The following is a 15,687-nucleotide window of genomic DNA, read 5'->3' as shown; positions in this document are numbered from 1 at the left end:
GTGAAGTCCAAACATTTTAATTACTTTCTGCTGAAACTCAGCATTTTAGGTCATCTGTCATATGGCTTCTTGAGGTTATGTTTGCCAGTGTTCAACCCAAAAACGTAGAACTCACTATTCTGTTCATTATTTTTTGTTGATCCACTATGTTAATACACAATTAATAAAATGTTCTGGGCCATTATGCCGTAGTCGACTGGATTTCACTTTAAAATCCAATGTTGTGTCCCCATCTGTGGCAGACATTTTCAACAGGGGTCGTAGCTTCTTTGAATATCCAAATCACACCATGGCTCGCTACTGACTAAAACAAAATTCTGCTTCCACCCAGTGGCATGATGTCACGTTTTAAATGCACGAGTGCTATTGGCCATAGTCGACTGCCATCGTCGGCTGTAGTCCACAGCTCATGGTCTCGCTGTCGCGTTCACGCTTCCAGAGCACAGGGTCTCGGGTTCAATTCCTGGTGGTGTCAAGGATTTTCACCTGCCTCAAGATGACTGGGTGTTTGTGTTGTCCTCATCATTTCATCATCATTCATGAAAGTGGCGAGATTGGACTGAGCAAAGGTTGGGAAATTGTACAGGCGCTGATAACCACGCAGTTGAGTGCCCCACAAACCAAACATCGTCAGCATCACATCGTCAGCTGTTGCTCTCACCACATGGTGTAAGACTGGTGCACATCTTTTTCAGCATTGGAGTCCAGATGTCATTCAGTTTTATGCCATCCTCCTTCCTATTGAAATTCCTTGAGTGTTTTACAATTTTTATGGCCTCTCTGTATAACCTTTCATTGTATCCTTGCTGTCTGTGGATCACGGGGTCCCGGGTTCGATTCCCGGTCGGATTGGGAATTTTCTCTGCTTGGTGACTGGGTGTTTGTGTTGTCATCATCATCAGCAGCAGCATCATCATCATTTGTGACAGTTGCTTGATTGGACTGTGAAAAAAAGTTGGACTGTGTAACAATTAGGACTTTGTGCAGGTTCTAATGACTGCGCAGTTGAGTGCCCTACAAAACCAATCATCATCATCGTATCTGATTGTGATTTAGTCCAATCAGAATAAATGTAGTGGTCTCCTGGCTGCAAAGCATGTTCTGAAACAACTGATCTGTCAGTTTTCTGCAATTGCCCTTGAACTCTTCTAGTCATTTTTTGACTTCTTTTTGTACTACTAGTGACACCTCCCATAACTACACAGAATCCTATAAATTCCTGCTTTTTCCAATAGTTGGTGAGCTCCCTTGGGCGATTTTAGGTGATCTTATATCTTTCGGATGGGTTTGTAGCTTACTGTGATTTTCCACTTTTCCAAGATTTTTCCTATATGGTCAGTAATATCCTTAATGAAAGGCAGGAAAACTTTCAGTTTCACTGGCACTTGAGCATCGCTATGATTTCTATGTGGTCGTCTTAACATCTTTTCACCTCAGCGAATGAATAACCATTTTAGAGCAATGCATTGATGAGATGTTTTAATTCTGTGTGAAGCAGTTCTGGTTGACAGATTTCCCATGCTCTTGTCTGCCAAAGTTTTTATGATGCCTTGCTTTTGTTTTGGATGGTGGTTCAGATCTCGGTGTAGGTAACAGTCTGTGTGTGTGGGTTTTCGGTAAACCATGTGGCCCAAGGTACCATCTTCTTTCTTGAAAACTAGCACATCAAGAAAATTCAATCTTCTGTTGTGCAACACTTCATTGAACAGAACCATAGTGAATTACAATACCACATCAAAACTAACATGTCCTCCAGCTGTACGACTGTGCTGTCTAATTTACTGACAAAATATGCCCAGTTCTCGATATACAAATCCGATCGACACACATATGGTCATATTAATGTTGTTAAGAACTTGGCACCTATTTGATTGCTACATTCTTGACAACCATATTACGACCATATGTGAGGCGATCGGATTCATATATCAAGAATTTGGCACATATTATCAGTAAGCTAAGTGCCATTGTGGTACAATTTTCCTCCCGACGTTGCAGAACTGTTTAAATATTGCCTCACAACCATGTATTTCAAATGAAACAATGAGTTCTATGAGCAGATAGATGGTGTTACTATAGAAATCCCCTTAAGCCCAGTTATAGGAAACTATTTTATGGAAAAATTCGAGGAGCAGACATTGGAAACTGTGAACAAGAAGCCAAATATTTGGTTCCAATGATAGGTTTGTCTTGTGGCACCAAGGCAGGGAGAAACTGGATTGTTTTCAAAACAATATCAACTGCATCGGTTGAAGGATTCAGTTTACCATGGAGGAGGAGGTAGGCGTAAGATTGAATTTTCTTGATGTGCTAGTCTTCAAGAAAGAAGATGGTACCTTAGGACACACGGTTTACTGGAAACCCACACACACAGGCTGTTACCTACACCAGGTTTCAAACCACCACCCACTACAAACGTGAGGGATCATAAAAATGTTGTCAGATACAGCAAGAGAAATCTGCGAACCTAATCTGCGTGACACAGAATTAAAACATCTCATCAACACAATGCTCAAGAATAGTTATTCATTTGCCGAGGTGAAAAGAGCCTTAAGGCCACCACATACAAATCATAGCACTGTTCAAGTGCTGGTGAAATCAAAAGTTTTCCTGCCTTTCATTAAGGATATTACTGACTGCATAGGAAAAATCTTGAAAAAGTGGAACATCGTGGTAATATACAAACCCACCTGGAAGATACTAAATTACCTAAAATCAGCCAAGGATGCTCACCAATTGCTGGAAAAAGCAGGACTTTATAGAATTGTGTGTAGTTGTGTGTGTGGGGGAGGGGGGGGGTGGTAAGTGGCTACTACAAGAAAAGGTAAAAAAAAAAAAAAAAAAAAAAAAAAAAAACAATTAGACGAGCACAAAGACAGTTTCAGAAGAGAGAAGACTGACAGATCAGCTATTGCAGAACATGCTTTGCAGCCAGGAGACCACCACATTCATTGTGATTGGACTCAAGTACTGGCAATTACAATCAGATACAAGGAAAGGTTTACAGAGATGCCCTAGAGATTGTAAAACACCCCAGGAATTTCAATAGGAAGGAAGAGAGCGTGAAATTTAATGGCATCTGGATTCCGGTACTGAAGAAGATGTGTACAGGCGTTCCACCATTGGGAGATAGCAACAGTGGATGACAGCAGTCAACAACAACAACCAATTGCACTTGCAAATTCAAAACCTGTGACATCATACCTCTACACGGAAGCAGAATTTTGCTGTAGTCAGTAGCAAGCCAGGGTGTGATTTGGATGTTCAAAGAAGTTATGATCCCCTTGGAAATGCTGTCCACAGAAGAGGATGAAACATTGGGTTTTAAGGTGAAATCTATTTGAGTACAGCGTAATAGCCCAGAACATTTTATTAACTGTGGTTATTTCCAGCCATGATAGTTTACATTTTACACTATGTTAATAGTAGATGGAGGCATTTTTTGATAGTGAGAAACTGAATGAACTGTGTGTGTGGTTTTTTGTCCCGAAGTTTAAAGCTAGCCCATTGGTTCGAAACTAATTAATAACTTTAACTAAAATGTCTTTCACTGTTGATGCTTCTTTCCTCAGCATAACAATAATAATTATCTCATCTGCAAAAATGACCAGTTCTACCACGTGAACAATAATGATCCCATTGTGATTTAACCCCATGCAGATGATGTAGTGACACTCTTTGTATTGCTCTAAAACTTTAGTATAGCTTTCCACATTCTGTTTCTTAAATAGGGGCCAAGCCGGGCATGTCCTGAACGAAGCATACCATAAAAATTAAATTACTGTGATATGACTGAAACAGTCAAATGCCTTCAGTAAATCAAGGAAGGTCCCAACTTGTGAGATTTAATTATTTAAAAATTGTATTGTGTCATAAGTGAAGCTATTTCAATATAGCAGCCCTTTTGGAATCTGAACTACAATTGTCTTAGAATCCCATTAATACATAGATGGGTGATAACCAGCTACAGCACATTATGAACTTTAAAAAAAATAAACAATAAGTAAAATTGGAGAATGATGCAGGAAGCAAGACTACTGGGTGGTTATTGATACCTTTCTTATAGAAAAGCTTAACTACAGCATATTTTAATCTAATTTGACAGAGAATGGGTGAGAGGTTTTGATCTGTTTATTTATTTTGATGTAAGACCAGGTAGAAGCTTTTCTAAAATATACGGTTACTGCCTGACATAATATTAATTAATCATATGATGTAAAGTCGATTGCCATCAGAATTAAACATGTTAGGTACTGGAGGTTTAGATTCTGAAAGGAACTGCCTAGTTTCTTGTCATTTTATCTGCAGTCTCCCTAGGCATATTGCAGACTTCAAAGGTAAATCTCTTTTTAAATGGTTAGATAACATTTATATATAGTTCTGTCATTGAAACTGATAGTTCACTTTCAGCCTCAGATAAGGACTGGATAGACATGCACACAGTGGTGGAACAAATGCCATTACAGAAGGTATCTGCAGAACAACATAGAGGGAAACTTTGCCAGTTTCTGCAACAGAGAAATTGCATAATAATGTAAATCAACAATATGAGTGATATCAGTACAGTTGTATTCTCAGCCCATTATAAGAAGCTTAAAATCACACCATTGTGAAGTATTATCCAGCCTTGTATCAGCACTTATCATGAGGGTCACACATAGTGAACTTTGCCCCATGCGCTATGCACATTCTGCAGTGATCCTGTCATTATGCTTCTGCCAACTGACAATGGCAACAATGTTATTATTTTGGAAACAGCTGACTTTGGTGTGAAAATTTGGATGATGCTAGAGATGAGACATACCAAGGATTGAAGCAAGACTCAAATTCAGGAATGGTTATAAATTTATCTTAGCATCTGAAAGAATACCACTGGATGAGTCTGTTATAAGGAATCTCTTGTTCAGATCCCTAGACCACACACACAGTTCTCATTATAACATGTGGAGAAGTTAATGGGAAATAAGTTCTATGGCCTGTCCACTTGTACTTATAGGAGGAGATGCCCTTTTGGCTCGTTGCGAACACCATTGTGACAAAAACTTGTAAACTGACAAATATTTTAAGATGATGTTATTCTTAGATCTGATAAGATTTCATTATTTACCTATGTTTCCATCAAAGTCCTGGAGAGCTCTTCCCAATACTTTGATAGCACAACTATTGAACTATTCAAGCACATGCAATGTCATTGTAGTTTTCATATTCTGGACAATATTTCGGTCATATGCCCTATTAATTCAGAAAGTTCTAAGGCTGAATTAATAAAAAATTTAAAAAAAGTTAAGATAGTGGTTTTAATGCTTCAGCTAAAAGCTGTTCTATATAGCCCCCCCCCCTCCCCCCATGATTACAGTGCACAGAACATTCATAAAACCATATGAAACTGTCAGAAAAGTCCGTCTTTGGGATGGTGTTCGAGTTGTGCATAATGCCAGAAACAAAATCAGTCTCGGAATTTTTTGGAAAGACGGTGTAGATGGCTCTGTGATACAGAACCCATTAGCGACATCCTAAGCAAACATGTTTGTGGAGAACTTTGAGGAAATAATCAGGGCCATACAACATTTATTGTGTTATGACTTTATTAACAACACATTTACTATCTAACTCTACAGGTGTGAGAAACAAAGAGACCTCATGGAAAACATCTGTAGCATTCATGGCCACATCACATTTAGTGTAGGTAGAGAAACACAGGACCTTGCCCATTCCTGATGTTCTCCTCCATCAAAAATCAGTTGGATTTTGCAACCACAGCTTTTATAGGAAAGCTGCCCATATGTACCAGTATGAAATACCATGCTGAGCACATAAGTGCACTCTTCTTAAGACACAGTTGGCCAGAATAAAAGTTGTCTGGTACCAGAAAGGACATTATCAGAGAGAGAGAGAGCTAAAGGTGATGTGGTCATATTCATCAATGACGAATACCAGCCCGTGCCCGTCCTCAACACCACCTTGCAAGTAGGTGCTGAAATCTAGGACATGTGCCCCCAAATAACAACCTAGTTCCTGAGGTTCTCAGTGATCTCTCATATCTCCTCCATCCATTCTTCCTTTGTGGGGACTTAAATGTGTGTAGTATGCTGTGGGGATGTACAGCCACTTGTCTCCACGATCAATCTGTTGAGAATCTTATCATCTTCATAAGCATTATGTCCTCTGAACAGGGACAGAGTGCACATTTAAGCACTGCTATGGGTTTGTTGTCTGCCCCCATACATCTGCTGGTATGCTCTGCTGCCCTAGCAGACATGCCTCAGTGGGACATGGTCAACAATTTTTTCTTCAGTGACCATATCCCCATCAGGATACATCCGGCATAGTGAAGAGTGACCAAAAGTAAGCTTCCAAAGTGGCTGCTCTGAAAGAATAACTGTACAGTCAGCTGGCTATTTGTGAATATGGAGATGCAGCCAGGAATTGGTGGATCACATTATGAACATGATCCACCAAGTCATTGATGCAGCAACTCCACAGTCTCTAGGCCATCTACAGAGACCACATGAGCCCAGAAGGAGTGCCAATCTGCAGTCGGGGTTGGGTGGGAAGGCGGCACTGTGTGCAGTTTCAGATGGTGACCAGCTGCAGAGAACCTCACAAATTTTTGGATGGCAAGGGCCAGATGCCATTGTATTATTAAGGAGAAATCATGGCAAGAGCTCTTGAAATCATTAAATCAGCTCGGCACAACTATGAGAAGCCAACAGGATTTTTTTTTTTTTTTGGGGGGGGGGGGGGGGGGGCAACATAGGCCACCTGTAGCAGTTGTACTGAAGGGGGGTCTTCAAACAGTACCCAGAGACATCACCCACAGCAATTTGTCAAAACTGCTTGTTCCGCCACACTAGATCCAGCATCTTGCTGTCACCATCTGAATACACAGGGTGTTCCATTTATCTGATGAGCGCCTGCCCAGAGTACTGCAGGCCGGCCACAGAAGCCATGTCTTCCAGTTGAATGGGTCCTGCAGGACCGCACTGTGCCTTCTCCCCCCCTCCCTTTTTTTTTGCCTGAAGACCATAGAGACATAAGCACCCTGTTGGCCAATGTCATTCAAGCAGTGAAACAGGCGTCATGAATGTAGCAGTGAAGTTTGCGAATGCAACAATGGCAAGAGCGAATTATTCAGTACCACAATGAGTGTTTATTTACTATTTGTATGTGTATACAGAGTCCGCTCGTGCTGTTCAGAGATTTTTGAATGGGGAAGTTTCCAGGTGCCCGAGTTCCGAGTTGTGATGCAGATATAAATTTCATGAAACAGGAAGTGTTCAAGACAAGAAGCATAAATGACGACATACAGTGCTCACAGAAGATGGTCTCGATGACATTGCATACCGCCTGGAAAATTCCTCTAAAAAGTCTCTTGGACGTCTTTTGCAGTGAACACAAATATCATGCACCTCTGTACAAAAAGGTGCTGTGCTGCTTGAGCTAAGGTGCTATAAAGGGTTAAGTTTTGCGAAATGGATTTTAAAACAAGTGCATGATGGTGAAATGGATCCTTACCTCATTTTGTTTTCAGATGAGGCTTGGTTCCATTTACACCGGTATTTTCATTCGCAAAACTGTCAACACTGGCGCACAGATAGACCTGTTGTGCTTCATGAGGAACCCCTTCATGATCAGAGAATAGGTGTGTGGTGCGCAGTTAGTGGTGACAGAATAATGGGCCCAATTTTGTTTTTTTTAATGACACAGTTACAAGTGAGAGATATGTGCAAAACATTTTGCGACCGTTTCTTAATGAACTGAGTGAAAGAGACTGAAGCTTTGCGTGTTTTCAACAGGATTCAGCAAGGGCTCATACGGCCAGTGTTTCTTTGCATGAAATTCGCTATGTGATCGATGAAAGAGTGATTAGTAACAATATATGACTTGCTAGATGTCCTGATTTAAGTCCGTGCAATTTTTATTTTTGGGGTGCATTGAAGGACAAAGTGTACACAACAAATCCTCACACGATAGAGGAAATCAAGGATAATATTCATGAATCAATTAATTCAATATCTCAGAGAGAATTACATTGTGTGATTAACAATTTCTTGAATAGATGTCAGAAATAATGGCAGGTAGTTCCAGCATCTCCTTTTATGACCAGGGTAAGTACAAAATTTATTTGCTTATATTCTAAATGTAGTCATGTCATACCACAGCAGTAGATGGGTGACATGGCATCTGATCACTGGGCAACAGAACGCTCGCTGCCCGGCATCTGCTATGCTGCACAGGTGGTCATCAGATAAATGGAACACTCTGTAGAAAGGGGTGGGTTGGATATCAGGTCCAGTAATAGTAAGTCGAATTACCATGTGAGAGCTGGATTCAGCACTGTCTGAGGCTTGTGATGCTTCATCCAGTCACAACCAAATCAAATACAGATGTTGTGGCAACTCGTACGAGAACAATTTTTGCAAATAGTCTGCAAGCAACAGGGCCTTTTGGGATCTATGCAAAGCATTGTGGCACCAGTTGTGAGTCAAATAACTGTCACTGAAGCGAACTGCCTTCTTGGCAGCTGAAGAGACCAGGATGATTCAAATGTAGTAAGGTGCAGGAGAGACTGCACTCATGTGGTTTTTAATGAAATTTTAAATGAGCACCACAACTATGTAGATGAATTTACTAATTGGTCTAAGCAGGTGGCTCAGTTGTTTTCCTAGTGTATGTCCTCAAGAATTTACCATATATAATGCAGAGTTGAATGCAGTCTTGTGGGCTCTGGAGCAGATGGGACATATCCATGCTGAGAAATTCCCCATTTTCTCTGACTACTTACGTGCCCTTAAATCTATTCAACAAATCTACCCAGCAGACACAATGTCGGTAACGTCCAGGACTCCCTTTTCCACCTGTGAAGGATGAGGAAGGAGGTGCCATTTTGCTGGATACCAGGTCACAAGAGAATTCAGGGAAATGAATCCATTGATGTGGCAACCAGGGAAATGTGTTTTCTGAATCATGTGGCTCAGTGCACTGTCCCCCTACATTCTATAAACTGGCTGTTGAGGTACAGGTGATGAGAAGAAGGGTGGCTGATAGCGACAGATATGAAATTGAAATTGTTGGTAGTAAAATCAACTTCTAGGAAGTGAAGTATCTCCCTCCAGCCACTGAGACAACATGAATTCCTTCTCACTTGCCTTCAGATAGGGCACAGTTTGATGACATACAGCTTCTTGCTGCAATGGGAGGACTCTCCAATGTGTAATGCTTTTGACATACATACTACAGTACACCACATTTCAACAGACTGTATTTTATATTGGGGCAGGGGACACAGGTTAGTTTACCAGCTGATCTGCCTACTCTGAGGGAGAAGCTTTTAATGTGCTGCCAGGGTGGCTAACTCATCCTGGTTTTTTGTAAGTAATTAGCCAGCCACATTTTCCTGAGCTTTTTCCCCTATAGTTCAGTCACCATTTTAATAGCACATTTTAACATTTCATTCATCATTGTTGGGTATGATTTTGTAAGTGAATGTGACTGGGAATGGGAGAGAGTGATTGTAATTTGAAGTGAAATTATTTTAATTTTTAGTTTTAACTCTTATTATTATATACAATTATTATATACAATTATCTCATACTGTTTTATGAAGGATGTTAATTATCTCACTGTTGAGTGCCCTAAATTGCCCCCTCCCCCCTCTGCCTCCCACTCTCCATACAGAAAAAAACAGCTTAACAGCTCAGTTAAAACTTGACAATGATCAGAGAGTACTTACCAAAAGCTAATGGAAATATAGCCAACTGACACAGCTGTAGGACCAGGAAAATTTTATTAATCCCACTTATGAAACCAAGGAAATATACTGTTTTCATTGAAATAGAGATAAAATGTTAATGCTGCAACATAATGAATTCTTGCTTCTGTTAAGTTCTGTGTGCTATGATTTTGATGTCATTATAACTCAAATTTTAACAATTTGTAATAAAACTCATCTCAGGACTTTTTATTACGATAAATAGTGAAAAGCCTTACCTGCCAAATTCAGTTTCTTTATTGTAGTATGGTTGCTTCTATGTGTAGGATCGCAGATCAAAGTATTGGTATTTGATCCCCTGTTAGTCCACATTTCGCTACTTCCATTTCTGGCAGTGCATTATGCACTTGAAAAATGCCAGGTTGCACCATAGTTTGGATTTCTTGTTCAACTGCAGCAACCAATCATTAGCTTTGTTATGAGTCAGTCAGTTCACAGGAAGACAAGGGTGCATCACCTGCAGTATTGTCATTATTGTTAGTCATTAATAGCAGTAGTTTAAATCCAGGGTAAGGAGAGCTGTTGTGTACTTCTGCAGCTGTTTTATACTTGATAATTAGCTGTTCAAAAATAATCTCTCAGGACAAAATATTAGTGACTCCTATAAAAGAGCATGCTAGTCACTTTAGAGCACTACAGATAGTGCTGCACTGGTAGCAGGCAGTCACGTGACCCTCCATGACTAGTATAAGTCGTAGCAGTAAAGTGCTGTGCATGTACCAATCAGTTGTATAGAATCAAGGCAGTAATATGGATTGACATGGAGACATGGCAGAATTGCAGAAATGAACTATCATGTTTGAACATGCCCATCACCACACTGTGAATGAGGTTGCTGATTGGTTGCTGTATCAATGAGTGTTTTTACAAGGAATGGTGTACCACTGACAGCCATATAACATGGTGTAAGAGCAGTGGTCATAAAGAATCCTAACCAACAGGGGCCAGATGTGTCACACCTTCTCAGTGACAATTGCTTTCTAACCCTATAGGAATTGCTGCTGTCCGTGAATGAAGGTCCATTCAAAGGGAATGGCATGAAATAGATATTTGGAGTTTGCAAATAGAATAGCTAATTCACAGGATAAAATTAAAACTGTTTGGTCAGTCATGAAGGAAGTGTCTGGTCAGCAGCATAAGGTCGATGATATAAAGTCAGTTCATAGTAAAAATATTTCTGTTACTGATAAGTCAGATATCTGTACAGTATTTAACAATCCCTTTCTAAGCATTGCTGGTGAATTAAATAAAAACTTAGTTTCTACAAATAATCATATAATGCTCTTGGAAAATGTCTTTCTGAGATTGATGTCTCAAAATACTCCTCTGTGATATCTGTGATATTGACAACAATGAGATTGTGTTAATAATTAAATCACTAAAGACTAAGGACTCTCATGGATATAATGAAGTGCCTAGCAGAATATTAAAGTACTGTGCTGCACATGTTAGCCCTGTACTTATCCATATTTGTAATTTTTCCTTTAAGAATGGGCAATGGCCTTGCCGCAATGGATACACCGGTTCCCGTCAGATCACCGAAGTTAAGCTCTGTCGGACTTGGCCGGCAATTGGATGGGTGACCATCCAGGCCACCATGCACTGTTGCCATTTTTAGGGGTGCACTCAGCCTCATGATGCCAATTGAGGAGCTACTTGACTGATTAGTAGCGGCTTCGGTCAAGAATACCATCGTAATGGCCGGGAGAGCGGTGTGCTGACCCCACGCCCTTCCTATCCACATCCTTATCTGAGGTAGGCCACATGTGGCCTGAAGACGGAGTGCTTTTTTTTCCTTTAAGAATGGTCAGTTTCCTGAATGATTAAAGTACTTGGTACTAAAGCCACTTTATAAAAAGGGAGAAAGGGATAATGTAGACAGTTTTAGACCTGTTTCTATGCCATCAGTGTTTGCTAAAGTTATTGAAAAGGCTGTGCATGTAAGGATAATTGATCATTTTATTTCACACAGTTTGCTACCATATGTACAGTTCAGTTTTAGAAGTGGTTTAACAACTGAAAATGCTATATTCTCTTTTCTCTGTGAGGTACTGACTGGATTAAACAAAAGTTACCGAACACTAGGCATATTTTTTGACCTAACTAAGGCGTTTCATTGAGTCAATCACAAAATATTCCTTCAGAAGTTGGACCATTATGGAATACGGGGAGTAGCTCACAATTGGTTCACCTATTACTTTAACAACAGACAGCAAAAAGTCATTATCCACAGTGTTGAGAGTGGCTATGATATGGATTCTGAGTGGGGCACATTCAAATAGGGGATGTCCCAGGGATCAGTGCTGGACCCACTCCTGTTCCTTATGTATATAAATGATATGCCCTCTAGTATAAAAGGTGATTCTAAAATATTTCTGTTCGCTGATGACACTAGCGTGGTAGTAAAGTATGTTGTGTGCAGCGTTGGCACTGTTTCAAATACTGTAGTTCAAGACATAAGTTCATGGGTTGTAGAAAATAAACTAATGCTAAATCACGGTATGACTCAGTTTTTACAGTTTCTAACACACAATTCCACAAAACCCAATGTTTTAATTTCGCAGAATGGGTGTATGATTAGTGAATTATATTTTGGGTAACTCTTCCTGTTCTCAAAGGATGGTTTTGGCTCAGAAACAGGCAGTTCAGGTAATAAGTGGTGCAAGTCTGTGAACCTCTTGTCGACCCCTGTTCATTAATTTGGTTTTCAGGTCACCTCGAACATGAACCAGGATGTTTGTTTCAACCATATCGGTGACCGAGCATTGCCCTTTCATCAACAGCGTAATATTGAGTATGCTATGGACATTCGCATCTTCCAAGATTCCAACAGGCATTTTTTTACATGGGACTGTTTGAATTAGTATGTGAGGTGATCCACATGAGTTCCGAAAGAAATCTGTTGGAATGCGATTACTCGATAAATAGTACAATTCTCAAGGCTGTCAATTCAACTAAGTACCTGGGTGTTAAAATTATGAACAACTTCAGTTGGAAAGACCACATAGATAATATTGTGGGGAAGGCGAGCCAAAGGTTGCGTTTCATTGGCAGGACACTTAGAAGATGCAACAAGCCTACTAAAGAGACAGCTTACACTACACTCGTTTGTCCTCTGTTAGAATATTGCTGCACGGTGTGGGATCCTTACCAGGTGGGATTGACGGAGGACATCGAAAGGGTGCAAAAAGGGCAGTTCGTTTTGTATTATCACGTAATAGGGGAGAGTGTGTGGCAGATATGATACGCGAGTTGGGATGGAAGTCATTAAAGCAAAGACGTTTTTCGTCATGGCGTGATCTATTTACGAAATTTCAGTCACCAACTTTCTCTTCCGAATGCGAAAATATTTTGTTGAGCCCAACCTACATAGGTAAGAATGATCATCAAAATAAAATAAGAGAAATCAGAGCTCGAACAGAAAGTTTTAGGTGTTCGTTTTTCCCGCGCGCTGTTCGGGAGTGGAATGGTAGAGAGATAGTATGATTGTGGTTTGATGAACCCTCTGCCAATCACTTAAATGTGAATTGCAGAGTAATCGTGTAGATGTAGATGTAGATGTAGCTAATATCACTGCAGCTTGATAGCACTACAGAATATAATCATCCATGAGTGACCTTGGCTGGATATGGTATACCTGAAGAATCTTGCGTACTCTCTTCCTCACTAAATTGAGACCATTATCAAGATCAGAGGTGATGTCATACACTAGAAGCATGATGTCTCCCATTCATCCAGTATGCTTGTAACTAACAAGTGTGTAATCAGTTTGCCTTTTAAGTTTAATGCTGAGCACAAGGAGCACTGCAAGATGCGTAACTGATTCCTATTAGTAGGTTTGCAATGTTTTGTGCCTCTTGTGTGCACCATGTGGCAGGATATTCAAGAAAGTGTTACTAGCCATAACCCGTCAAATTTTTTGAGCAACAGTGTACCCAGGAAAGCAATTACGTGTAGTTCTTGAAAGTAGTAAGGTTCCTGCATTGGGCATTTTTCATTTCCATTTTGTTTTTATTTAGTGCACTACAATATTTTTGTTGTGAAGTGATTTTGAGAAAAATGTGTAACAACATATGTTTTGGGTTACAGTCCTATCATTTCACAGACTATGGGTCCTGTTGCAACTAATTATTGTGCAGGGTCATCATGTATTTTTGTTTGTATATTTAGAATATTTACAACTTAGTCAAGACAAACCCATACATAATTGTTTGAATAATTATGTTGTCCTTTTGATAAAGTAAACTATTTTGTGTGTTTGTACTTGAAACGTAATTTCCAATCAAATTTTGTAAACTAACAAAGTTCTTGCCATATTTCATTTGTACCTCGCTAGCAATCGTAATAGATTCTGTCATTTTGACTTCTACAGTATCAAAGCTTATTGTTGATATTCTCAAATTCATTAAAATGACAAAATATGGAAAAATTGATTGTGACCATATTTTGAGTGTAATATAAGAACTCAAAAATTCACACTGTAGAAGTAGTTTCACAATAGTGCAGTTTCTGTAATGCTAACAAAATTCATAATAGAGCTGTCTTACACAGCCAACTTTACATTGTGAGTGGCTTCTGATTTTAATTTTACACTACTGGATAGTTGCTTTCAAGAGACCAGTTGCTTTCTAGTAAAATACCTATATGAGTTGATATGAAATTGTATCTTTCTTTCAGTATCAACCTTTTTTAAATGCAGATCCGAGTACTTCATTGTTGAGAGATAAATTCTTCCTTATTACCAGATAGTAAAGACTTTTGATAATTGTGAAGAACCCCTAAAAATATTGAAACGACAAAATAACAGATCATAGAATTTTCAAAAGGAGAGTGAGCTTTTAAAAATGTGTTTTTAAAATTCAGACATCGGGTTTGTGTACAGTACAGAATATAATATTCATTGGTGTAAAATATATTTTAATTATTCTGATCTTCATTTTTCTCCTTAAAATAAGGATGAGATATTTTTATAGTGAATAATAAACAGTATTACCTTTTTATAAGTGTAAGTTCCAGAAGTCCCACAGCTTGTGCAGACTGTAAGTTAATACTCAAGGGAACAGTCTTCACTAGCTTTTGTACCAACTTTCCTTGAAGATCCTCTGAAGTTAATATATTCTTAAAGTTACAAAGAGACAATGGCTTACCTTCAGGAAGTGAAATTCCTAGTACTGCCTATAGGAACACTTAACACTTTGAGGACTGAGCGCGAGTGTGGATGCTCAACCGGCTGGTACTGAGCGATTTCACAGTTTTTCTGAATTTTCTACAGCAGACTGTATACCACAGAAAATAGATTGCTCTTTTGCATTTAAAAACTACGTCCATTCCCTTCAGAGTACTGCAAAGAAATAAACATTTACGTTAGTGACAAGGATTGTATATTAATTTGAGAGTATACTGTTTTCACAGTGCAAAAAAATTTTTTTTTTAGGTTTTAGGACTTCTAAGGGACATAGGATTGAAGTTGTTAGTTTTAAATGAATAACTGTTGAAATATGAACGTTTATTTTATTAATAATCACACAGTTACATTGGCTTTTGTATGAAATATTTCGAAACATTTTGGAACACAAAGCCCCATCTCACAGGTTTCACTGGCCCGAAGAATATGTCAAATTGCAATGACCAGTTGTGTTTGTTGTGACAACAGTGTCAACAGCCTCATCTTCAGGTCTTCCTGACGGTTCACCATCCGAGGGATCGTTTTCATCTATAAGAAAATTCGTAAAAATTATCTTTTTTCTGACCAGGAATCAAACCACAGATTTACGGAAAATTCGGACAAAAAATAGCTTACCATCACTAATGTCAAAATCTGCACTTTCTTCATCTAATTCTGAACCACTATTGTTCAATAAAAACTCTATTTCTTCATCTCGAAAGGCCATGACGCTATAAAGCGCAGAGCTATC

General features: G+C 39.3%; 1 protein-coding gene across 1 annotated transcript in view; it reads left to right on the top strand.

Annotated features, from left to right (window-relative positions):
- Positions 1–15,687, top strand: part of LOC126248632 (zinc finger protein 277) — a 123,716-nt gene that overhangs the window by 6,556 nt on the left and 101,473 nt on the right. The gene's annotated exons all lie outside the window — the stretch shown is intronic.

The sequence above is a fragment of the Schistocerca nitens genome, chromosome 3 (genome assembly GCF_023898315.1).
Source record: "Schistocerca nitens isolate TAMUIC-IGC-003100 chromosome 3, iqSchNite1.1, whole genome shotgun sequence".
In the NCBI taxonomy this organism is placed as follows: Eukaryota; Metazoa; Arthropoda; class Insecta; order Orthoptera; family Acrididae; genus Schistocerca; species Schistocerca nitens.
This window is presented reverse-complemented; position numbering and strand designations above follow the sequence as displayed.